General features: G+C 43.3%; 1 protein-coding gene across 2 annotated transcripts in view; it reads left to right on the forward strand.

The window, feature by feature from the left end:
• Positions 1 to 7924: 7924 nt before the first annotated feature.
• The window catches only part of HJV (hemojuvelin BMP co-receptor), a 59548-nt gene continuing 41720 nt past the window's right edge, over positions 7925 to 25752 (forward strand). Inside the window, exon 1 of one of the 2 annotated variants that reach the window (XM_030187894.1) lies at positions 7925 to 7970. The gene's annotated coding sequence lies outside the window, so the exon portion shown is untranslated. Of the gene's footprint in view, positions 7971 to 24808; positions 25100 to 25752 lie in introns of those variants that run through there. The other variant, XM_030187892.1, reaches the window with a different exon arrangement.

Raw genomic sequence — 25752 nt, forward strand, 5'->3', positions numbered from 1 at the left:
AGCTAATGCTGTCTTTAATGACTGGAAGGCCGCTTCACACTCTGGCGAACAGGTAACTATTATGGTATTCTCTTTTTAGTCAGGTCAATTACGGGCTTGGCTATGGTGCTGTAGTGAGGCACAACTTCCTGTAATATCCCACTGTTCCAAGGAAGACCAACACTTGCTTTTTAGTTTGGGGAGTGGGCCAAGTTTGTATAGCTTCCACCATAGCTGGTTCAGGCTTCAGCTGTCCATCTCCCACTCTGTGCCCTAAATATTGCACTTTTCCCATCCCCACCTGGCATTTGCTGGGTTTTAGTCAGGCGAGCCTCCTTGATCCGGTCCAGTACTCCACTCAAATGGATCAAGTAGTCATCCCAAGTCTGACTGTACATAGCAATATCATCAAGATAAGCCCTAGAATGCTCCTGGAGTCCATCTAACAGACGATTCACTAAGGACTGAAATGTACCAGGGGCATTTTTCAATTCCAAAAGGAATTACAGTAAACTCATACAAAGCAAATGAGGTAATAAATGCTGATTGCTCCTGCGCAGCAGCTGTTATGGAGATCTGCCAGTACCAACAGCTAAGGTCCACTGTAGTCAGGTACTGGTCCCCAGCTAAATGGTCTAGTAACTCATCCATCTGGGGCATTGGATAGGCATCAGATACAATCATTAAGTCTCCTGTAATCCATACAGAAGTGGGTTGTGCCATCTTTCTTGGGAACAAGAACTACAGGAGAGGCCCAGGGACTATGAGACTTTTTTATAACACCTAGGGCTAGCATCTCATTTGCCGCCCCACCTCAGCAGATATTTGATAGGGACCCTGCTTCAGCGGGTCATGGTCACCTGTGTTTACATTGTGATTAGCCAAATGGTTTAGAGGAAAACATATCAGCATACTTTTGCAATACTGCTTCTAACTGCTGCCTCTGGGTAGGGGTTAATTGCTCTCCCACTATAATTTGTTGTATAGATCTCTCTGGTAAGGTCTCTGCTAAGAGGTCACGTATGGGCTCACTATCCTGACACTATTCTGGTAGACTGTATACAGCTAGCATCATAGCGGTGCGATTTGCATAGGCCTTTAATATATTTACATGAAAAGTACGCTGCTTTCTGTCTTGAGAGTCCATAGATATAACATAGTTTGTATCATTGAGGTGCCTTATGACCTTGTAAGGTCCTGCCCAATTAGCCTGAAGTTTATTCTGACAAACTGGACTAAACAAGTACCTGCTGGCCCTCATAAAACTCCTCTATTTCAGACCACTACCATAGCCCTTACGGGTGAAGGGGGCACCTAGATGTGGGTACAGTGGGTTTGTGGTGGGTTTTGTAGGGCTCACATTTATCACCACAAGTGTAACAGGTGTGGGGGGGGGGGGTGTAATCAATCAAGTATTAGATGTCTCAGCATTGCTCGAAAGATCTGACACAGAACAAATAACTGCATCGACTTTGTTGACTACGGTAGCGCTGACCTCGGATAAGGTTTGGATATTAAAGAAATTTTTTTCAAAAAAAGAAAAAAACGTTAGAGGTTTACAAACTTGGGTATTTCCAGACCTATCGAGGGAAACACAAAAACGTAGACAAAAGTTTTTGCAATTGAAACAGGAGACCCTCCAGTTAGGAGCGACCTTCTACCTCAAATATCTATGTAGATGTTTGGTAACTTATCAATCTGTTAAATATGTATATTTTGATCCTTCTCAACTGAGCTCCTTTATAACATCAAAAAGAGCTCTTTAATAAAATTTATACCAAGCCTGTAAATGACAAAGTCTCACTGGGGATTGCAAAGTCACACAAATCTTCTGTGATCCTACACACAGTCAAACCTTTAATTTAAAGGTATGGTTTAATTAATTTATCCATGGAAGCCTCCCACTTGCCTGAAGCACTTCATGGCTGCCTTTAAATTAAAGGTTTGACTGTGTGTAGGATCACAGAACATTTGTGTGACTTTGCAATCCCCAGTGTTTCTCTGTGTGCTTTTTTTATCACAGGGATAAGAACTTTGGCTTTATATTGCAGTGAGGTTTTTTCCTCTCTTCACCTGAGAATTTGTTGGATACAAAGATCAGCGATATCCACCACTACTACTGGGTCCGGTATGCCATTGTTATCTATGGCTTATTGACTGATCTTTATTGAGCCTGTGCTCTGATGATATACAGAGACTGAAGAAACTGCAATTCAGGGTTTATGTTTAATGCTCTCTGTGGGACTTGCATATGTGATCAGGTATAAGTGTGGTGTGGATGGCAGTGCGAGTGAGTTGCAGGAATATTATTTAGTAATTTTTTAATGCACTGATTTGTTTTCACTAATAAACATTTTGTAATTTATATATAACAGGAGTAGTACTGTTTGTTATTATTATTAGTTAAAATTTAATGCCAAAAGTGTAGACTGATTGCACTTGGGGTGTGGAAACCCAAAAGAGAGGACACCAGATAGGAGAGGAGAGATTAGTAAGCTCGACTTAGGGAGAGAGACTTTTGGGATGTTGGTGTCGGAGGATCTGAAGGTGAAGAAACAATGCGACGGCCGTGGCCAGAAGGATGCTAGGCTGCGTAGAGAGGAGCATAACCAGCACAAGAAAGGAGGTGTGATGCCCCTCTACAAGTCGTGGTGAGGCCCCACTTGGAGTAATTATGTTCACTTTTGGAGACGTATCTTGCTAAAGATGTAAAAAGACTGGAAGCAGTGAAAAGAAAAGCTACGAAAAATGGTATGGATTTGCGTTGCAAACCGTATGAGGAGAGACTTGCGCTGACCTGAACATGAATATTTAGAGGAAAGGAGAAACAGAGGTGACATGATACAGACGTTCAACTATTTGAAAGGCATTAATTCGCAAATGAACCTTTTCCCGGAGATGGGAAGGTGGTAGAACTAGAGGTTGAAGGGTGGCAGACTCAGGACTATGTCAGGAAGTATTTTTCACGGAGAGGGTGGTGGATATGTGGAATGCCCTCCCGCGGGAGGTGTGTGGAGGATGAAAACGGTAAGGGGAATTCAAACATGCGTGGGATAAACACAAAGGAATCCTGTTTAGAAGGAATGCTTCTGTGGAATCTTAGCGGAGATTGGGTGGCGACGCCGGTAATTGGAAACCAAAACAGGAGCTGGGCAGACTTCTATGGTCTATGCCCTGATTGTGACTGAATAGATATGGATGGGCTGGAGTGTAAATTTTTAAGGGGCTTCGATGTTAGCTTCAGAACTTAGTACAAGAACAGTACTGGGCAGACTTCTACGGTTCTGTGCCCTGAGAAAGGCAAGGACAAATCAAAACTCGGGTATACATAAAAAGTTCACATACCATGTAAAATGATTTATCTTGTTGGGCAGACGGATGGCCTGCCGTCATTTATTATGTACTATGTTAACAACGACCCCTATCTGTCAATTTTTACAACTTACACCAAACAGGGGTAGAGGATGGCCAATCCTATAAACTATGTTACTGTGTTACATCTGATAGCTTGAAGATCCTGGAAGGCATTTCACTAGTTTGGAACCCTGAACTGTGTTCCTAAGTTAACAGTAATACAGTAAACAGCCATGTTGCTTCAAGAATATTGAGCAGCTTCCAGTGGCTTATGAGGCGAACAAAAATGCTTGGATGATCTGAGAAATTTGGGCTACAATGGCTAAAAAAATTGGATAACATAATGCAGAAGTCAGAAGTGTGAAATTCTGATGCTGTGCAACAACTGTGCAGGACACAGAGATGATGTTAGATTATCAAATGTTAAGCTTTGCATTTCCTACCACCCAACACAACTTCATTTATTCAGCTGATGGATCAGGGTATCATAGCCAATTTCAAGAAGCATTACAGAGTGCTGGTGCTGCACCATCTGATGGGCACAATGGATAATGATGAAAAATTGGCAAGTGAGTTGCTGGGATGGCTTGCAAGCTTAGCCTACTGGACTTACTACACATGCGAGGCTTGACATCATGTTACCTACCACTACTACTACTACTATTTAGCATTTCTATAGCGCTTTGTGAAATAATGCCATGATGATGAAAATTCTGTATCTATAGTGGTAAACACAGATGAGCTGCCTGTAGATTTCCCAGCTGGAGTGATGGCTGAGGAGTTTGATTGCTATGTGGAAGTTGATGACAACCTGCAAACATCTACTGATATAAACAATGCTGAGATTTGCGCTGCAGTTTGTAGCCGAGGATGCTGGAGACACAGATGATGAGCCAATAGGGGTGGAAGTTGGCAGCGAGCGTGAAGCAAGACCCACTGTGACATTTGCCGCTGCATTACACAGCTTGGACATTGTGAGAGCTTATCTAGAGGGTAATGGGTGTCAGAGTTACGAACATTATTATGACCTGCTGGACCTTGTCAACAACACAAATAGACAAAACACTGTACAGAAAACAATTACAGATTTTTTCTCTCATTTAACAGACACTAGTTGTGTGTTACAAGTTTTATTTATGCTTTATTGATCTTATTTAGAAAGTTGTCTATGCCTTACAACATTTAGTAGTGATGGAAAATTGTTTACTGTCCAATAACAGTAATAACTAACTTGTGCTACCCTGAGTCTGTGTGGTTGGTTACTGAAATAATGCTTTGAATATGGTCACTCCGGTTATGTGCAAGTGAAACTTTGGTCTAAAGCTGTTGCACTTAACCGGAGTGCGCTGTATTAGATAGTTGAGTATAATGTAAACCACTTAAGATGTTTTATAATAGGCAGTCTATCAATTATAATAAACTTGAAACTTGATTTATATTAATAACTAGGCCCAGTAATATATATGTAAGTTAAACACTTGGAAACAACCCAGAAAGTGGGGTTTAGCTGTAATTCATGGGTTCACATAAGATACAGATGTATAATTGTAATTTTAAGATTGGAATGGATGCCAGTGGAGTAAAACCTGAGGATCTACTAATTTGTACAAGGAGCCAATACAAACCTTTTCCCCTCTGTGTGTATATGAAGCATTACGCGTGTTCTCACTGACATCTTCCAAGTAGTATTCTGCATGTTGCTCAGTGCAGCTCTTACCCTCTGCATGCAAGCTGCTAACAGCACTGCAGTCACAGATTACAAGGTCTGGATGGCAGGTTTCATCAACCGTAATATAACAAAGGCTCAGCAGAGAAGTGACACTGTAACTCCTAGTCCTAGTACATAATAGTTCATTTCATCACAAGCTAAGCTACCTGTCTCCTTCTGCCCAGTGTAGCTGTTCAATGTGAGATCTCTGCAGGGCTTTTTGAGGGGGTACTTGGGGGTACTGAGTACCGGCACCTTTTCCATTGTCTGCTAAAATTGACCCATGAAACCCAAGTTTTAATGATAGAACTCAGGCTCTACACACCAATTCTGCCTTGTCATAGATTCTGTAACGGTTGCAGGGGGCCTGGCTATTATGGGGTGGGTCCCTCAGTGATCACCCCCACCCCTGAAATGTGGCCTAGCATTTGAGTACCGGCATCTTTTTTGCTAGAAAAACACACTGGATCTCTGGAGATAGTAGGCATAACAGTACAGCTTCCCCTTCTCACCTGATCTCTAACTGAACTCATTAAGGTCAGGGCAAATTTCAAATTTTTGTTCTTTCCAATTTCTGATTGGCCAAATCCCCTTCTGCACTCCAACTGGCTCTTAAAAGTCATGTGATCAGGGGCAAGGGCAGTCCCATGAGGAAATGACAGGCTGTGGCAGCCAGGAGGAGGACTGCAGGCATGGTTGCCAGAATGGATGGTTTCCTGCCCAATTGGGTGGTTTTCTGCGACTGCTGCTGATGTGCGGTTTTTTGGGCTATTTTTTGTGACGGGCGTTTTTTTTCCTCCGCCGGCTGTGGTTTTTCGCGCCGCGGGGGCGTGGTTAGTGATGTCGGAGGGGCGGTTAGTGATGTTGGGGGAGTGGTTAGTGATGTTGGGGGCGGGCTGGTGATGTCGGGGGCGGGGCTGGTGACGGCAGGGATCGAGCTGATGATGCCAGGGGCTGGGTTGATGACGGCGGGGCGTGGGTGTGAACTTTTTGGGCGGATTTGGGGACTGGGTAATCGGCAACCCTGACTGCAGGTGTCCAGAAGCCACAATTCAACCAGGTCTAGCCTGCACCTTCCTGAAAAGCACAAAGGTATAGGGTGACTGTTTCAAAAATTAAGGTACTCTTGATATTTCTCAGCCCAAAACACACAACCTGTCATATGTTATAGTTCTCACACAAACTGAAGTCACTGAGGACCTGGCATGAGGCACTCCATTCTGGTATTCTGCAAGTGCTCTACCAGGAGTTTGCCTGGGAAATAAAACTACTAGTATGCAGTCAGGAAGATGTGACAGATGAGAACACTTTAACTTGGGCTACATCTGTTTCAGTCTTTTTATAGACTTCTCTCCCTCCTCTCTCTCTCTGATTCATGCGTGAAACGTAATTACTGTAGGCAGATTGGGCTGGAGCTGTCATACACAGTTATTGGCTAAGTAGCAGGTGCCTAGATCTGTTGATTTATCTCTGCAGTGGCATCTTTAGAACCCCCACCCCCATTCACTGTGAAAACTACACCCATCTCCTTATAGAAAAAAAAAGCAGAGATGGGGAGGGATGGAGACAGGATTAGTAGTAACTATGTGCAGCTTCTGGCTTTTCCTTCACCATGACACAAACAGAATGAGGTGTAAGGGGGTTCTCATGTAGTCAGCAAGGAAGCCACTCGTTATGGGAAAATGGTTTGAACTGGAACTCCATTAAAAGGGTATGCGGTCGCTTTTACTTCTTTCCACTGGATCTTAAATCAGGCTGCACAGCGGGGGAAGCAGAGGATGACTGTAGGATACTTAGCTTTTGGTTCTCTTTTAGTTTTATGAGGCTGTTCTGCAAGTGCTAGGAAAATATTACATCTGAGGAAGATTTTGAGTCATTCAACTACAAGCCTTCATGGAAACTCTAGTACACAACAGCATCCTGCACCCAGGCAATACCTGTTACTTTACCATCCAGCTCTGGTCTGACTGAAGAGTAATGGAAGGGGTAGCAAGGCCATATGCATCTATTTTTCCATTATTTTGTGAAAATATCTCTTCACGAAGAAGGTGATGGACACCTGGAACAGACATCCAGCACAGATAATAGAAGCAAAAACAGTTGCAGAATTCAATCATACTTGGGCTGGATACAAATGGACCCTAGTGGCAGAAAAAGGGAGAATACCAAAGACTGAATAAGACCATTGACAGCATAGCGAGCAGGTATAAATGGGCACCCTGGGTAGACTTTATCTGCCAATGGATTATATGATTCTATATTTTTAATGAATGGCCAACCAGTGAGCAACTTTGAGTTAAAACAAAGCTGAAATACTTTCAGAGAAACCTGAAGAGGACATTCTTATTTTCAGTCATAAAACAGACAACAGAAAGGCACTGAGGGGTCACACATCATACTACTGTTCCAAAAGCATAATAAAGTGAAGAAAGACAATTGAAGCTGGATGATGATCAAAACCAAATTCATTGTAAGAAATGAAAGATTGATTTGCAGGAACGAACTTATGATTTTCTATTGATTCATTATTATCAATTTTAAAAACTGCACTGCAGACGCAGTATTAAAAAAGACTTTTTTTCCAGGATTTTTTTTTTTTTTTAGAAAAGGGGTGCTGTCTCCTGTGTCTCTCCCTCCATGTCTGTCCTATGCATTTCTTTCATTGAAATCTAGTAGAGAAATATTTTCTAAATAAGCTTTTTGGTTTTGTTTGTTCTTGGGCTACGCTATAGAACTTACTGTTAGTTCCTCTCTCACCCAGATGCTCTGAAGCATAAGCACCACTTTCTGTCCTGTTCTGTTACTGTGACCCAGCTGTCCTGCCTCGCTTTACTGGTTTCAGGGTAACAGCTGGATCTGTGCCGCTGAAAATTCCGTTTTCACAAATGACTTATTCTTTGAAGGTGTTCCTGGCAAGGAGCTTGTGATGGTAAGTTGTGTTAATAAATGCTGATAGCCTTTTATTGTCACTGTGGTGTGCATTAAAACTCCAAATTATGCCCAACATAAGGAGCTATGGAAAAAGAGGTCATTAGATGAAGGTCAAAAGGGTAGAATCTGGAGAACCTGTAAGAAATACTTATTCATGTGAAGAGTGGTGGATGAATGGAATAGCCATCCAGAAGAGGTAGTAAAAGCAAAAACAGTTACAGAATTCAAGAAAGCCGGGGAAGGAGAGTGTAGGAGGGTCCAGATAAGAAAGAGATCTACTTGCAGCCACTTCCAGATCTTCTGAGGTAGACTCCCTTGCTCTGGGGACCTTTTTGAAATTGTCACTTGTAAACTCCTAATTTGAACCTCTAATGGCCAAGCAGTGAAGAAACATTCAGAGATCAACTGGACTCTGTGCTGCTGCAAGAGAGAGCATAGAATAGATGGGTCCTACAGTCCTTCTTTTCCATCAGATCATATGCTTTAATGTTTCCATGTCACCCTCAACTCTAGCCCACTACTTCATGTCTACACCTATTCCCTTTGGGTCTGAACTAGTAAGTGGGACCTATCTGGGTAGGAGCCTGGATAAGTCCCAATGACTGGGTCATGCCTAGGTTTTCAGCGGCACTTACTCAGATAGTGCTGCTGAAAATCTGGGTACACCTCCTTGGCATTACCTGGTTAGCGGCTCGTACTGCTAGAAGTCTGCTAGAATGCCAGAGGAACTCCCTTTCCTGGGTGACCACACTTTAGGTTTATGGTTTATTTAAACGTTCTATACTGCCTATTCTGATATTCAGGTCTGGGTTCAATTAGAAACATAGAAAAATGTAAGCAGATAAAAACCATATGGTTTATCCAGTCTGCCCATCCATGCCATCTACTCTCCCCGTTACTCTCTTAGAGATCCTATGTACTTTTTCCAAGCTCTCTTAAATTCAGATACTGTTTTCATCTAAGTATATAAGTACATAAATGTTGCCATACTGGGACAGACTGAAGGTCCATCAAGCCCAGCATCCTGTTTCCAACAGCGGCCAATCCAGGATACAAGTACCTGGCAAGATCTCAAAACAGTACAATACATTTTATGCTGGTTATCCTACAAATAAGCAGTGGATTTTCCCCAAGTCATCTTAATAATGGCTTATGGATGTTTCTTTTAGGAAGCTATCCAAACCTTTTTTTAAACCCTGCTAAGCTAGCTGCAGGGTTCTATGGCAACAAACACCAGAGTTTAATTACATGTTGAGTGAAGAAATATTTTCTCTGATTCATTTTAAATTTACTACTTTGTAGCTTCATTGCGTGCCCCTTAGTTCTAGTATTTTTGGAAAGAGTAACAAGTGATTCACGTCTACCCATTCCACTCCACTATTTTATTGACCTCTATCATATCCCCCTCAGCTGTCTTTTCTCCAAGCTGAAGAGCTCTAGCTGCTTTAGCCTTTCCTCATAGGGAAGTTGTCCCATTCCCTTTATCATTTTCGTCACCCTTCTCTGTACCTTTTCTAATTCCACTATATCTTTTTTGAGATACGGTCTCCTGAACTGCACACAGTATTCTAGGTGGGGGTCGCACTGTGGAGCGATACAAAGGCATAAAAACGTCCTAATTTTTGTTTTCCTTTCCTAACAATACCTAACATTCCATTTGCTTTCTTAGCCGCCATCACACACTGAGCAGAGTGTCAATGTATCATCAACGATGAAACCTAGATCCCTTTCCTGGTTGGTGACTCTTCATGTGGAAACTTGCATCCTACTACTACTACTATTTAGCATTTCTATAGCGCTACAAGGCGTACGCAGCGCTGCACAAACATAGAAGAAAGACAGTCCCTGCTCAAAGAGCTTACAATCTAATAGACAAAAATAAAGTAAGCAAATCAAATCAATTAATGTGTACAGGAAGGAGGAGAGGAGGGTAGGTGGAGGCGAGTGGTTACAAGTGGTTACGAGTCAAAAGCAATGTTAAGAGGTGGGCTTTCAGTCTAGATTTAAAGGTGGCCAAGGATGGGGCAAGACGTAGGGGCTCAGGAAGTTTATTCCAGGCGTAGGATGCAGCGAGACAGAAGGCGCGAAGTCTGGAGTTGGCAGTAGTGGAGAAGGGAACAGATAAGAAGGATTTATCCATGGAGCGGAGTGCACGGGAAGGGGGGTAGGGAAGGACGAGTGTGGAGAGATACTGGGGAGCAGCAGAATGAGTACATTTATAGGTTAGTAGAAGAAGTTTGAACAGGATGCGAAAATGGATAGGGAGCCAGTGAAGCATAACATAACTATAGTTCAGGATTCTCTTTCCTACATACATCACTTTGAACTCGCTCACATTAAACCTCATCTGCCATTTGGATGCCTAGTCTCCCAGTCTCGTAAGGTCCTCTTGTAATTTTTCACAATCCTCTTGCGATTTAACAACTTTGAATAACTTTGTATCATCAGCAAGTTTAATTACCTCACTGGTTACTCCCATCTCTAGATCATTTATAAATATTTAGATCATTTATAAAAGTAGCGGTCCCAGCACAGACCCCTGGGGAACTCCACTATCTACCCTTCTCCATTGATAATACTGACCATTTAACCCTACTCTCTGTTTTGTATCTTTTAACCAGTTTTTAATCCACAATAGAACACTGCCTCCTATCCCATGACTCTCCAATTTCCTCTGGAGTCTTTCATGAGGTACTTTGTCAAATGCCTTTTGAAAATCCAGATACACAATATCAACTGGCTCACATTTATCCACGTGTTTGTTCACCCCTTCAAAAAACATAGTAGATTGGTGAGGCAAGATTTCCCGTCACTAAAATCCATGTTGGCTTTGTCTCATTAATCCATGCTTTTGAATATGCTCTGTAATTTTGTTCTTTATAAAAGTCTCTACCATTTTGCCCGGCACCAAAGTCAGTATCACCGGTCTATAATTTCCTGGCTCTCCTCTGGAACCTTTTTAAAACATCGGCATTATATTGGCCACCCTCCGATCTTCCAGTACCTTGCTTGATTTTAAAGATTTATTTATTGCACTTGTATCCCACAAATTTCCACCTATTTGCAGGCTCAATGTGGCTTACAGAGACCTGTTATGGCGTCGCCATACAGGGTACATGATACAATTGGAGTTACAATGAGATCAAGGGATGACAAGAAGAATTATTCAAGTGATAAAAGAAAGAAGACATTCAGAGTAAGGGCGGAGTGGAGGACTGTTAAAGTTAGGTTATGAGTTCTCGTGGTAGGCCTTGTTGAAGAGATATGTTTTTAGTGATTTGTGAAAGTTAGCTATTTCGTTAATTGTTTTCAAGTTTGTTGGCAGTGCATTCCACAGCTTCGTGCTCAGTATGAGAAGCTGGTCACATGTGTTCATCTGTATTTTAATCCTTTACAACTGGGAAAGTGTAGATTAAGAAACGTTCGGGCAGATCTTTTAGCATTTCTGGGTGGCAGGTCAACGAGGTCCATCATGTACGTCGGGGCCTCTCCGTGAATGATTTTATGAACAATCGTGCAGATCTTGAACATGGTACATTCTTTAAGTGGTAGCCAGTGTAGTTTCTTTCTTAGTGGTTTTGCACTTTCATATTTTGTTTTTCCAAAAATAAGTCTAGCTGCGGTATTCTGGGCTGTTTGGAGTTTCTTGATGGTCTGTTCTTTACAGCCGGCATATAGTGCGTTGCAGTAGTCCAGGTGACTTAGTACCATTGACTGTACCAGGTGGTGAAAAATGGACCTTGGGAAGAAACGTTTAACTCTTTTGAGTTTCCACATGGAGTGGAACATCTTCTTAGTTGTGTTTTTCACATGGTTTTTGAGTGTGAGATTTCGATCAATGGTAACTCCAAGAATTTTCAGAGTGTTTGAAACGGGGAGGGGAAAGTTTGGTGTAGTAATGGTAGTGAATTTACTTGTGTTATGTTGTGAGGTGAGTATAAGGCATTGTGTTTTTTTCTGCGTTAAGTTTTAGCTGAAATGCATCCGCCCAGGAGTGCATAATTTGGAAGCTTTGTTTGATCTCGTTGGTGATTTCCTTTAGATCATTTTGAACGGGATGTAGATCGTGACATCGTCTGCATATATGTATGGATTGAGGTTTTGATTGGCTAGTAACTTGGCGAGGGGTATCATCATTAGGTTGGTTGGCGAGAGGGGGGATCCTTGGGGGACTCCACATTCAGGTGTTCATGGGTCTGAGATAGTCGCATTGGCAGTTACTTGGTATGATCTTGTGGTCAGGAATCCTTTAAACCAGTTAAGAACATTACCTCCCACTCCAAAGTATTCTAGGATATGTAATAGTATTCTGTGGTTGACCATGTCAAAGGCACTGGACATGTCAAATTGTAGGAGAAGTATGTTATTGCCGGTTGCGATTGTTTGTTTGAATTTATTCATTAAAGTCACTAATACTGTTTCAGTGCTGTGGTCCGCCCGAAATCCTGATTGCGATTCGTGAAGGATTGAGTGTTTATTTAGGTAGGTAGTGAGCTGTTTCGTCACTACGCCTTCCATGAGTTTAGTTATCAGTGGGATGGATGCCACTAGATGATAGTTGGCTAAGTCACTTGTACTTTTCTTTGCGTCTTTAGGTATAGGGGTGAGTAGAATGTATCCTTTATCCTTTGGGAAGAGACCATTTTGTAGCATGTGGTTTAGATGACTCGTGAGGTCTATTTTGAGTTATTGTGGGGCAGATCTTATAAGATTGCTAGGGCAGATATCTAATTTGCATTGCGATTTGGTGTATCTTCCAAGTGATTGGGAGATGTTGTCGATCGAAAGCAAATCAAATTTGGTCCATAATCGGTCTGCTGGATGTTCCCCAGGTGATGGATCTAGACATTCAAGGAGGTTTAGATAGTCAGTTGTGTTGCTAGGTATCATGAGTCGTAGTTTTATAATTTTCTCTTTGAAGTAATTCGTAAGTTCGTTTGCTGATGGGGTGTCTGCGTTGTTAGAAGTAACCGGTGAGGTATTTAGTAGTTTGTTTACGAGTTTGAAGAGTTTGTGTGTGTCCCTGTAGTCTGGTCCAATTTTCGTTTTATAATATGTTCTTTTAGTTTGTCTGATTGTGTATTTGTATTTTCTTTGAAGTTGTTTCCAGTCGTTGAGTGCAGAGTCATCTTTTTTCTTATTTCATGCTCGTTCATATTACTAACAATAGTTCTGCAAGTTCATTTTTCAATTCTATCAGTATTCTGGGATAAATACCATCCGGTCCAGGCAATTTGCTACTCTTCAGTTTGTCAAATTGCGCCATTACTTCTTCCAGGTTTATAGAGATTTCATTCAGTTTCTCTGACTTGTCAGCTTTGGAATACCATTTCTGGCACCAGTATCTCTCCCAAATCTTCATCAGTGAAGACCAAAGCAAGAATTCATTTAATCTCTTCGCTATGGATTTGTCTTCCCTGAGTGCCCCTTTTACCCCTCGGTTATCTAGCGGTCCAACTGATTCATTTTCCGGCTTCTTGCTTTTAATATACCTAAAAAGTTTTTACTATGTGTTTTTGTCTCCAACGCAATCTTTTTTTCAATCCTTGCCTTCCTTATCAGCACTTTGCATTTGACTTGCCATTCCTTATGCTGTTTCTTATTAATTACAGTTGGATCCTTCTTCTATTTTCTGAAGGATTTTCTTTTAGCTATAATAGATTCCTTCACCTCACTTTTTAACCATGCCGGCTGTCGTTTGGTCTTCCTTCCTCCTTTTTTAATACATGGAATATATTTGGCCTGGGCTTCTAGGATGATATTTTTGAACAGCATCCACGTCTGATGTAAATTTTTGAACTTCGCAGTTGTTCCTCTAAGTTTTCTTTTCACCGTTCTTCTCATTTTATTATAGTCTTCTTTTGAAAGTTAAACATTAATGTATTGGATTTCCTATGTATACTTACTCCAGAGCTGATATCAAATCTGATCATATTATTATCATTGTTATTAAGCGGCCCCAGCACCATTACCTCCTGCATCAGATCACATGCTCCACTAAGGACTAGGTCAGGAATTTTTCCTCCTCTTGTTGGCTCCTGTACCAGCTACTCCATAAAGCAGTCCTTGATTTCATCAAGGAAATTTACCTCCCTAGCAAGCCCTGATGTTACATTTACCCAGTCAATATCGGGATAATTGAAATCACCCATTATTATTGTGTTCCCCAGTTTGTTAGCCTCCCTAATTTCTGATAACATTTCTACATCTGTCTGTTCATCCTGGCCAGGTGGATGGTAGTACACTCCTATCACCATGGCTTTTTTTGAGGGGGTACTTGGGGGTACTGAGTACCGGCACCTTTTCCATTGTCTGCTAAAATTGACCGATGATCCCCAAGTTTTAATGAAAGATCTCAGGCTCTACACACCAATTCTGCCTTGTCATAGATTCTGTGACTGGTTGCAGGGGGCCTGGCTATTGTAGGGTGGGTCCCTCAAGGATCACCCCACCCATGAAGGGTGGCTTGGCATTTGAGTACCGGCACCTTTTTTGCTAGAAAAAACGCACTGCCTATCACTATCCTTTTCCCTTTAAATATGGAATTTTAATTATTATGGATTTCAAGATGTGTTTTGTATCTTGCAGAATTTTTCAATCTATTTGATTCAGGGTTCTCCTTAATATACAATGCTACCCCTCCACCAATTCAATCCACCCTGTCACTACTATATAATTTGTATCCTGGAATGACAGTGTCCCACCAGTTATCCTCCTTCCACCAGGTCTCAGAGATGCCTATTATATCTAATTTTTCATTTTGTGCAATATATTCTAACTCTTCCATCTTATTTCTGAGGCTTCTGGCACTCACATATAGACATTTTAAACCATGTTTGTTGTTCCTATTTACATCTTGCTCAGCAATTGACAGTGATAATTTGCTATCTTTTGTCTACTTTTTATTTAAAGACACCTGGAGGGGCATAATCGAAATGCGCCGGTGAAATAGATCTATTTTGGTGCCGGCGATCTATTTTGGCGGTGACGCAACAGCTGGCCAGAACTGTATTATCGAAAAAGATGGCTGGCCATCTTTTCTTTCGATAATACGGTTTGGCCCAGCCAAATGCCAGAGTTCGCCGGGTTTGAGATCGCCGGTTTTGCTTTTCAGTGATAATGGAAAAAAATGCTGGCCATCTCAAACCCGGCGAAATCCAAGGCATTTGGTCATGGGAGGAGCCAGCATTTGTAGTGCACTGGTCCCCCTCAAATGCCAGGACACCATCCGGGCACCCTAGGAGGCACTGCTAAAAATGTTTAAAAAACACACAAATAGCTCCCAGGTGCATAGCTCCCTTACCTTGGGTGCTGAGCCCCCCAAATCCCCCCAAACCCACTCCTCGCAACTCTACACCATTACCATAGCCCTTATGGATGAAGGGGGGCACCTGCATGTGGGTACAGTGGGTTTTGGGGGGGGGGGGGGTTGGAGGGCTCAACATTTAGCACCACAAGTGTAACAGGTAGGGGGGGGATGGACCTGGGTCTGCCTGCCTGAAGTGCACTGCACCCATTAAAAACTGCTCCAGGGACTTGCATACTGCTGTCAGGGAGCTGGGTATTATATTTGAGCCTGGCATACAGGCTGGCAAAAAAAGGTTTTTATTTTTATTTTTTTTAGTGTGGGAGGGGGTTGGTGATCACTGGGGGAGTATGGGGAGGTCATCCCCCATTCCCTCTGGTGGTCATCTGGTGAGTTGGGGCACCTTTTTGAGGCTTGGTCGTGAAAATAAAAGGACCAAGTAAACCTGGCAAAATACTGATTAACGCTGCTTTTTTTTTCCATTATCCGCAAAAGCCGGCCATCTGGTAGCCATGCCCATGCCCACCCATGTCCGCCCATGTCCCGCCTTCGCTACGCCACCGACACGCCCCCTTGAATTTTTGCCGGCTCAGCGACGGGAAAGCGGCGATAGTGTCAAAAAAGCAGCTTTCGATTATACCGATTTCGCCGCTTTTGAGAGATCGCCGGCCATCTCCCGATTTATGTCGGAAGATCGCCAGCGATCACTTTCGAAAATAAGCCTGCTGGTCTACTATGGTCTCTATTGCAACCTCGCTATCAAGATACCGTATCTTCCCTGTTTTGGTGATATCTTTCAAAGATATCTTGTTCCGAACCTTGCATTGTATTGCAGAGCATATACAAAAACATGGACTGATGAGACAAAGTCAGCACGGATTTAGTGAAGGGAAGTCTTGCCTCACCAATCTAATGCATTTTTTTGAGGGGGTAAGCAAACATGTGGACAATGGGGAGCCGGTTGATATTGTATATCTGGATTTTCAGAAGGCGTTTGACAAAGTGCCGCACGAAAGACTCCTGAAGAAATTGCAGAGCCATGGAATCAGAGGTAGGGTATTATTATGGATTAAGAACTGGTTGAAAGATAGGAAGCAGAGAGTAGGATTGCGTGGCCAGTATTCTCAGTGGAGGAGGGTAGTTAGTGGGGTCCCGCAGGGGTCTGTGCTGGGTCCGTTGCTTTTTAATGTATTTATAAATGACCTAGAGATGGGAATAACTAGTGAGGTAATTAAATTCGCTGATGACACAAAATTATTCAGGGTCGTCAAGTCGCAGGAGGAATGTGAACGATTACAGGAGGACCTTGCGAGACTGGGAGAATGGGCGTGCAAGTGGCAGATGAAGTTCAATGTTGACAAGTGCAAAGTGATGCATGTGGGTAAGAGGAACCCGAATTATAGCTACGTCTTGCAAGGTTCCGCGTTAGGAGTTACGGATCAAGAAAGGGATCTGGGTGTCGTCGTCGATGATACGCTGAAACCTTCTGCTCAGTGTGCTGCTGCGGCTAGGAAAGCGAATAGAATGTTGGGTGTTATTAGGAAGGGTATGGAGTCCAGGTGTGCGGATGTTATAATGCCGTTGTATCGCTCCATGGTGCGACCGCACCTGGAGTATTGTGTTCAGTACTGGTCTCCGTATCTCAAAAAAGATATAGTAGAATTGGAAAAGGTACAGCGAAGGGCGACGAAAATGATAGTGGGGATGGGACGACTTTCCTATGAAGAGAGGCTGAGAAGGCTAGGGCTTTTCAGCTTGGAGAAGAGACGGCTGAGGGGAGATATGATAGAAGTGTATAAAATAATGAGTGGAATGGATCGGGTGGATGTGAAGCGACTGTTCACGCTATCCAAAAATACTAGGACTAGAGGGCATGAGTTGAAGCTACAGTGTGGTAAATTTAAAACGAATCGGAGAAAATGTTTCTTCACCCAACGTGTAATTAGACTCTGGAATTCGTTGCCGGAGAACGTGGTACGGGCGGTTAGCTTGACGGAGTTTAAAAAGGGGTTAGATAGATTCCTAAAGGACAAGTCCATAGACCGCTATTAAATGGACTTGGAAAAATTCCGCATTTTTAGGTATAACTTGTCTGGAATGTTTTTACGTTTGGGGAGCGTGCCAGGTGCCCTTGACCTGGATTGGCCACTGTCGGTGACAGGATGCTGGGCTAGATGGACCTTTGGTCTTTCCCAGTATGGCACTACTTATGTACTTATGTACTTTCGACTTTCCCCCAGGTTCTAGTTTAAAAGCTGCTGTTTCTCCTTTTTAAAAGCCAATGCCAGCAGCCTGATCCCACCCTGGTTAAGGTGCAGCCCGTCATTCCAGAATACGCTCCACCTCCCCCAGAATGTTGCCTAGTTCCTTACAAATCTAAAACCCTCCTCCCTGCACCACTGCCTCATCCACACATTGAGACTCCAGAGCGTTGCCTGTCTCTTGGGCCCTGCGTGTGGAACGGGGAACACTTCTGAAAATGCTACCCTAGAGGTTCTGGATTTGAACTTTCTACCTAGTAGCTTAAATTTGGCTTCCAGAACCTCCCTCCCACATTTTCCTATGTCATTGGTACTGTGATGGGGCAATTCCAGATGGCCCCTCTAGGTGGTGGATTCCCAGCAAAACAACCCTTAGGGATAAAACTGGTCTTCTCTGTGGATGCGCTTGTACCGGCACTGAAACAACTCAGAGTCCCAGTGGATACCAAAGCATCTGCAAAACACAAGTTGGTGAAGACAGGGTTCAGGTGTTGGGCTTTCTTGGCATCACATAGATTATTATTTTTATCATTTATTGTTTATTAAAACTTGATATATTGTTCCTTGTTGAAAAATAAATCAAATCAGTTTACAAAAGAAAATATTAATTTGAAAAATAAGAAAGGAACGCCAGTTTACTGATAGGAAAGAAGTCAGATACTCAGACATCATTCAGGCAAATTGGACTTGGGGAAAATCCACTGTTTCTGGGCTAAGCAATATAAAATGTTTTGTAGTTTTTTGGGATCTTGCCAGGCATTTGTGATCTGGATTGGCCACTGTTGGAAACAGGATACTGAGCATGATGGACCTTTGGTCTGTCCCAGTATGGCAATACTTATGTACTTATGTACAATCTATCATGCCAAAAGGAAGAAAAGCACTGTATCATATATACATAAGTAAACATAATTTTACAATGAAAATATAAAATCATTTCACATGGGGCTGGGAACCAAGATGGCGGCCTGAAGGGAGCGCGGCGAAGTAGCTCGTGGAGTTTTTCCTACAATTTTGTTTACCTGGAGAATGCCGAAGCGGAAGGGTAAGCGGGTGCCTGGTCCTGGGGCGCCCGCGGGACCTGCTTCAGGCACGATGGACCGCTTCGTGGTGGTGGGGGGCAGTCAGCTGAGCTCGGGAGTCTTGCTGCCGGGAGGGGCGGAGAGAGGCGAAGCGTCCCTGCTGCCTGAGACGGAGCTCAGCCAGGAGGTGAGGGAACCGCCTCCCATGCCTGCGACGGTGAGAGCTGAGAGTGGACGGGGCTTCCTGGCCTCCGAGGAGGGGGCGGACGGCTCAGAATCAGGACCTGCTCTTGGCAGGAGTGCACAGCATACCCCGGAAGGGGGGAGTTCCAGCGTGCAGGGAGGCAGCGCTCCAGGGGGGCTACAGATGGAGAAGGAGGCCGGTTTCTCTATGGGATCTCAGAGGAGCGCTGAAGTTTTGAGTAAGTCTTCACTTTTACCAAAACCTCCAAACTTTACACTGGAAACTATTTGGGATGCATTGCTTACTTTGGAAACTTCATTGTCCCAGAAAATGTTACTATTGTCACAGGCCTCTCAGCTTCCAACCGAGACTGTTACTCAATTGGGCTTGCAAATAAAGACTGTGGGAGAAAGAGCGGAGGCCCATGATTTGGCTATTAAATCGGTTCAGGCAGTACAAACTACCATGATTACTGACAATAAATGGTTGCATAGGAAGATTGAGGCGCTTGAAAATCGGCAGAGGGCTAATACTCTGCGAGTGATAAATTTTCCTAGACAACAGTTGACTGCACCGATAATGACTTTTAAAAAATACCTCTTTGAGGTGTTGAAGGTGTCTGAGCCGGCATGCCCGCCTATCTCGCAGATTTATTACTTGCAGCCTTTTAAGAGAGGGGTTCAAGAAGAGCGGGCTGCTAGCGAGGAGTCTGCTGGGCGGTTTGACACCTTGGACTTTATTCGGGAGTTGGAGGGGGAAGAGGGGCAACGGGAGCGAGCTACTCTCATAGTGACATTTGTTACACAGATAGATAGAGATAGGATTTTGAAGTTATTCTTTAAATATCGGAAAGAAAAGTTTTTGAATGTACAAGTACGGATGTATCCTGATGTGACCAAGGTAACGCAGAGGAGGCGACAAGCTTTTCTTAAGTTGCGCCCCACTGTGTTTCAGTTGGGGGGCCTTTTTTGGCTCAATTATCCCTGTAAATGTGTGGTGAAGTTGAATGCTGTAAAATATGTGTTTTTTGAGCCGGTTCAGTTGAAAGCGTTCCTGGATTCCCGGGGGGGCAGGGGGATTGCCTCTCTGGCACCTGGGGCGGTGGTTACATCTCCACCTCAGTTATAATGGCCTTCCATGACTCCCTCCAGTGCCTTTACTTTGTGGGTTTATTTTGGTTTTATTTTTCCCAGAATAGTGGCTTGGTCCCTGGCCCTAGATGTGGACTAACAGGGGAGGCGGGAGAGTATGTTGAATGAGATTTTTCTTTGTGTAAATTGTTCTTACAGATCTCCTTGATTGTACAAGAGGTATTCTTGGTACTGTATATGTGAAATGTATAAATAAAGATATTAAAAAAAAAAAAAAAAAAAAATCATTTCACATAGCCTGTGACAGATGTCAACAGCCAGGTTGGGAGGTGTGGGGGTGTGGGCTGAGAGGTGGGTTTACATTACACAGGCAAAGGTGCTGTGTGAGCTGAGGTGATCATGGGGACAGAGAATGGCATGGTGGTCCTTCTGTGAAGCATGTGCACTAATGGGAGGTGCGATGGGCTGTGGGGTAAAGCAGATGTGCCTTTGGGTGGCTCAATGTACTTTTGTGAGCTGCTGCCAACATTCCCATCAGTATGTAGGCATGGAGCGGCTGGGGGGGAGGGGGGCCAGATAAGTGCAGCCCCTCATTTTAGTATTGAATGGTTAGTGGATGGGGCCTGATAATTGCTTGTCCTTGGATATTTTGTACTTTCTGATTTCAGAAAAATTTTGTTATTTTTTCATATGAAAAATCAATAACATGTATTGCAACAACTAAGGGACCTTATTGTATATGACCCTGCCTTTGTATGGTGCTTGTACATGAGTGGTGCTGTGATCCTGGAGGGCAGTGCTTCACACTTACCTTGCCCTCATGGAGACATTGTGGGAAGTACATGGTGGCAGTGCTTAGAAACGTCTCACCTGTGCCTAAGGCTCTATCTCTGGAACAGTGAAATTTGGTTCCCTGCACAGAGACATGATTGTGCACCCTGAGGAATGTTCCTTCACATGTAGAGGTATATATGCAGGTGTAGGGAACTCCATGCGAGGACCAGTATCACCTTTGCATACTATATTTCCAGTTGGTGGGGATATTTATCTCTGAACATCCGTCAATATCAATATCAAGTTGAGCTTATATACTGAAAAATTTCCATCAGGGTTCAAAGTGATTTACATAGGTAAAAGAAACAATTTACAGAATATAAACAGTTTTTTTCTGTACTGTCAAATATCAGAAAATGTAGTTCTTTCTTCCATTACAGACTTGCATTTTTAAATGTTTTCCGATAAACATTTATTTCACCATTTGAACATCATATTGAAAATGCCCCTCCACACAGTGTAAATTCATCCAGCATTATAATGTATGACTGGCAATATCTGATTCTTGTACATTAAGAGTAACAGTTTTTTTCCCTTTTAAACTGTTCTGACTATAGTTTTTTACATCCACGGTATTACATTACTAACCAGTACGTTGTTTTGCATCATGCAGCATTTCTATCTGTTAGAAAAGTTCAATCAGGATGCAACACTTTCTACCGGACCAGGGGCGGACTGAGAGAGGTCTGGGCCCCCGGGCACTGACAGTGGTCTGGGCCCCCCAACTGGCCACTGCCCGACGCCCCCTACCGCCGCAGCCGACGCCCCCACCATCCCAATTCTTTCTTACCCGCTGCGCTGCTGATACTCCCCCACCTGCAGATGCAAATTTCAAAAACTGACATATTTCAATCACTATACTATAGGTTAACAAATACACATAAAACAAAAAAAATGGAAAATATGATGATACCAATTTATTGGATCAAATATATTTTCCAGTTAGCTTTCAGAGGCCAAAACCTATTTCCTCAGGTCAGGACAGTATATTGCTATTAAGGTATTCTGTTCTGACATGAGAAAGGAGGGTTGGGTAACCAAACATTAGCAAAAATGTATTAAAATTAGTCCAGTAAAGATATTAGTCCCACTGAAAGAATGAATTGCATTCAAAATCTGTAACTTGGTTCATAAAATCATTCATGGTGAGGCTCCTACATATATGTTGGCCCTCATAGACTTACCAACCAGGAACACAAAAAGATCAGCACGCACATTCTTGAACCTCCACTACCCCAGTTGCAAGGGACTTAAATATAAATCAATATATGCATCTAGCTTCTCCTACGTCAGCTCGCAGCTGTGGAATGCACTATCAAAGGCCTTAAAACAATGCACGACTTAACAGCCTTCCAGAAGTTACTAAAGACCAACCTTTTTGAGAAGACATATCATATTGAGCCATCATAAATGACCTAACATCAAAACTCTATTAGAACCAGATAAAATCGTATTCTCTACACCTGATTGCATCAATCAATTTGTCACCAATTGAACATTAACGCATTGCCCCCTTATCTCTTATGCCTGTAATGAAATGTTTATCCAATCTACTTTATAATTTACTTTTACATTTATGAACTTTGCAGGGGCGTAGCCAGGAAACAGATTTTGGGTAGGCCTAGGCAAGAACTAGGTGGGCACCAAGTGTTCTCCCCCACCCCCAAAACAAAATCTCAGCTGGCGGGAAAATACTTCTTTCCACCATGTGCAGGTACCAGTATCGTGGAGAGTAGCGTTTTCGTTACTACCACGAGGAAGCCTTCAGCTGGCGGAGCTTGGGATCCCCACCAGCTACCACTAAATATGTGCTACTGTTGGGTGGGCCTGAGCCCTAATTGAGTGGGCCCTGGCCCACCTGTGGCTACGCCATTGCTTTAATGTAACACTACTTTGTATTTCTCATTCCAGAAATGGCAATCGCCATTACGGCATAATGTAAGCCACATTGAGCCTGCAAAAAGGTGGGATAATGTGGGATACAAATGCAACAAACAAACAAACAAATAAATAAATAAATATAATCTTATTTCCATTTTCTTTATTAACACAGCTACCACACTACTTTATACTAAACTAAAAATAAAATTCATTTTTCCTACCTTTGTTGTCTAATTGTGTTGGTCCCAGTCTCTTGTTTCTTCTTTCCTCGATCTCTTCTTAACTCTCACCAGCGTCTATCCCTCTCTCTCCCCCCCTGTCCATCTAGCATCTGCTCCCTCTCTCTCTTTCCCCTTTCCGTCCAGCATCTGCCCCCTCTCCTCCCCCCTTTCCATCCAGCGTCTGCCCCCTCTCTCCCCCCCTTTCCATCCAGCATCTGCCTCCTCTCTTCCCCCTTTCCATCCAGCGTCTGCCCCCTCTCTCCCCCCCTTTCCATCCAGCATCTGCCTCCTCTCTTCCCCCTTTCCATCCAGTGTCTGCCTCCTCTATTCCCCCTTTCCATCCAGCGTCTGCCCCCTCTCACCCACTTTCCATCCATCATCTGACCCTTCTCTCTCCTCACTTCCATCCAGAGTCTCTCCTCTTTTTCTCCCTCCTCCATCCAGCATCTGGCCCCTCTCTCTATTCACTTCCATCCACTCAGGCCCCTCTCTCTCCCCAGTTCCATCCAAGATCTGCATCCTCTCTCCCCCTTCCATCCAGCTTCTATCCCCTCTCTCCCCTTCATCCAGTGTCTGTCCCTCTTCTCCCCATTTCCATCTGGCATATGTCCCTTCTCTCTCCCTCCTCCAGTGCCTGTCCCTCCTCTCCCTCATTCCATCTGACATGTCCCCTCTCTCCTTCTCACATCTGTCCCCTCTCTCCTTCTCATCCAGCATCTGTCCTCCCTTCCCCCTCCATCCAGCATCTGTCCCATCTCTTCTCCCTTCCATCTGGCACCTGTTCCCCCTCCCCACTCCATTCTCCATCCATCGTTTGTCCTTCCCCATCACCCAGTCACCCTGTACCTGGGGTCCTCTTTATTTCTGCTCAATTTATATGTCCCCACTATCACCCCACCTAATCCCCATATCCCCACTCTTCCACCCTACCCTCACAATCACACCCTCCCCCTTCCATCCAGTGTTACAGTCTTTTTTTCAGCCCCACCTAACACCCAAACCTTCTCTCCCCCCCCCTACCGGACACGCTCACTACCACTGGCACACCAGGACCAGGCTATCCCCTTTGTGAGTTTGTTCCCTCCGAGTCCTACCTTCGCGGAAAGAGGAAATGACATCAGAAGGTGGGACTCGGAGGGAACGAACTCACGAAGGGAAGGCTAGAGACGGGCAGGGCTTTCAATGACGCGGCCGCTTCGATGGAGGTAAATAAATGATTTAAACCCTGGTGTGTGGGAATGGGGAGAATGGTGGGCATCCAGGCAGAGCCTCTGGGCCTTTGGGTACTGCCCAGTTGCCCGAACAGTCAGTCCACCCCTGCACTGGATGTTGGTTGCCATTCTCAGAAGAAGTTGTGCGGCCAACACTGCCCTGCCCATAAATTTGACTTCTATGACATGACTGCATGCTGCAGCTGGGGAACTTCTTTAGCTGCAATAATGAACTGAATTCAGTCAATCCCAAAGCAATACATAGGGTCAGAACTGGCTTGGGTAATTTGGTGTATATTGAGATGGCAGGATACGATATTAAGAGGCATGGGGTATATTACTAAAACATATCATTTCATAGTGCTACTAGATGTACGCAGCACTATGCACAGATAACAGAGTTTGACAGAGCTTGCAGTCTGTTCAAGAAAAACAGACAAATACCAGATTAAGGAGTTTTAGGTATTATGGATATATTGGATGGGTTTATAGAGGCATGTAAGATCGTGCATGGGACGGTAGCTCATGGTATTATATGGAATGGTTTTGGTTCATATTGCATGGGATAATATTTCTTTCACAGTTTCAAACTGTTTCTGATCTAGTGAAATTTTCCCCATTTTACATGAGAATATATGAGTCCACGACAGGTGTGGGTCGCCCTTTACTCTATGCTCACAGGCTACTCTAGCTACCACTCTTTCTCTCCTGGTAGAAATGGCTATTTCTAGTGCTTATGACCATGTGCTTATTTTACTTGGCTGTGTCTGGCAGTTGATCTATATTTAGTTTGTTCTATTTTGACACCCCACATACACAGAAATCCCTCCGTTGCTCCAGTATCACCATAATATTGCAGAGGGAAGGGAAGGTCAGCAAATGAAGGAAGTCCAACAGAGGGTAGTACAGTGGCACAACATTCAACATTCTCAACTGGCCTTAGGCTGAATAAGCACTGTATTTGCAGGATTCATCTTTTCAACCTCTTCCCTTATTGTGCACATCTGATTTTGACTTGCTGGGCCTTCAGGGCAGATTCTCTCAGCCCTAAAGCATGCAATATCATCGTGCATTGCCACTTTAATGGAGTGTTCGTGTTGGATTACCACTTTCTAGGTGAGTCATCTTAGCATTTCTTTGCTGTCTCAGGAGGGTTGGAATGAGGGTAGTCAACTTTTGAAGTGTGCAACAGAAATGGAGTGTGCCACAAAGAGGCTTATTTTCAAAGCACTTTGGGAGGCTAAGTTCCATAGGTTTCTATGGAACTTTGGGAGGCTAAGTGCTTTGAAAATGAGCCTCATTGTCTCCTTAAAATGCATTAAACTAAGGTTTTATTTCCAAGAAAGAACATTAATTTAGTAATTTTCAATAAAAATGCTGGACTACCCGGAAACAGGAAGGACATTTGATCTCTCTATTTAGAACAGACCTAAACCCCAATTTAGAACCAGAATATCATAGAGTTCCAATGATAGTTCTCTCTGAAATTACAAGAAATAATTACCACAATGCTTTAAAAAATTGTTTTGACATTTTTGCCTTAATTTATGTTTGCCCACTTCCTCTCTCTCATATGGTTGTGAAACTGTATCTTAATTCTAAAAATAATTTTAAAAAGAGCAAGGTCAAAGCCTCAAGATGGTAAAAATGAACACAAAATTAATTTGCCTGAATTTATGCAAATCAGTAAATAGAAACAAACTATGATGTTATCAGTTATGCGAGTTTGTTATTAATATTATACTTCATATTTCACTAAAACCCTTATA

This window comes from Microcaecilia unicolor, chromosome 14, assembly GCF_901765095.1.
Source record: "Microcaecilia unicolor chromosome 14, aMicUni1.1, whole genome shotgun sequence".
NCBI lineage: Eukaryota > Metazoa > Chordata > Amphibia > Gymnophiona > Siphonopidae > Microcaecilia > Microcaecilia unicolor.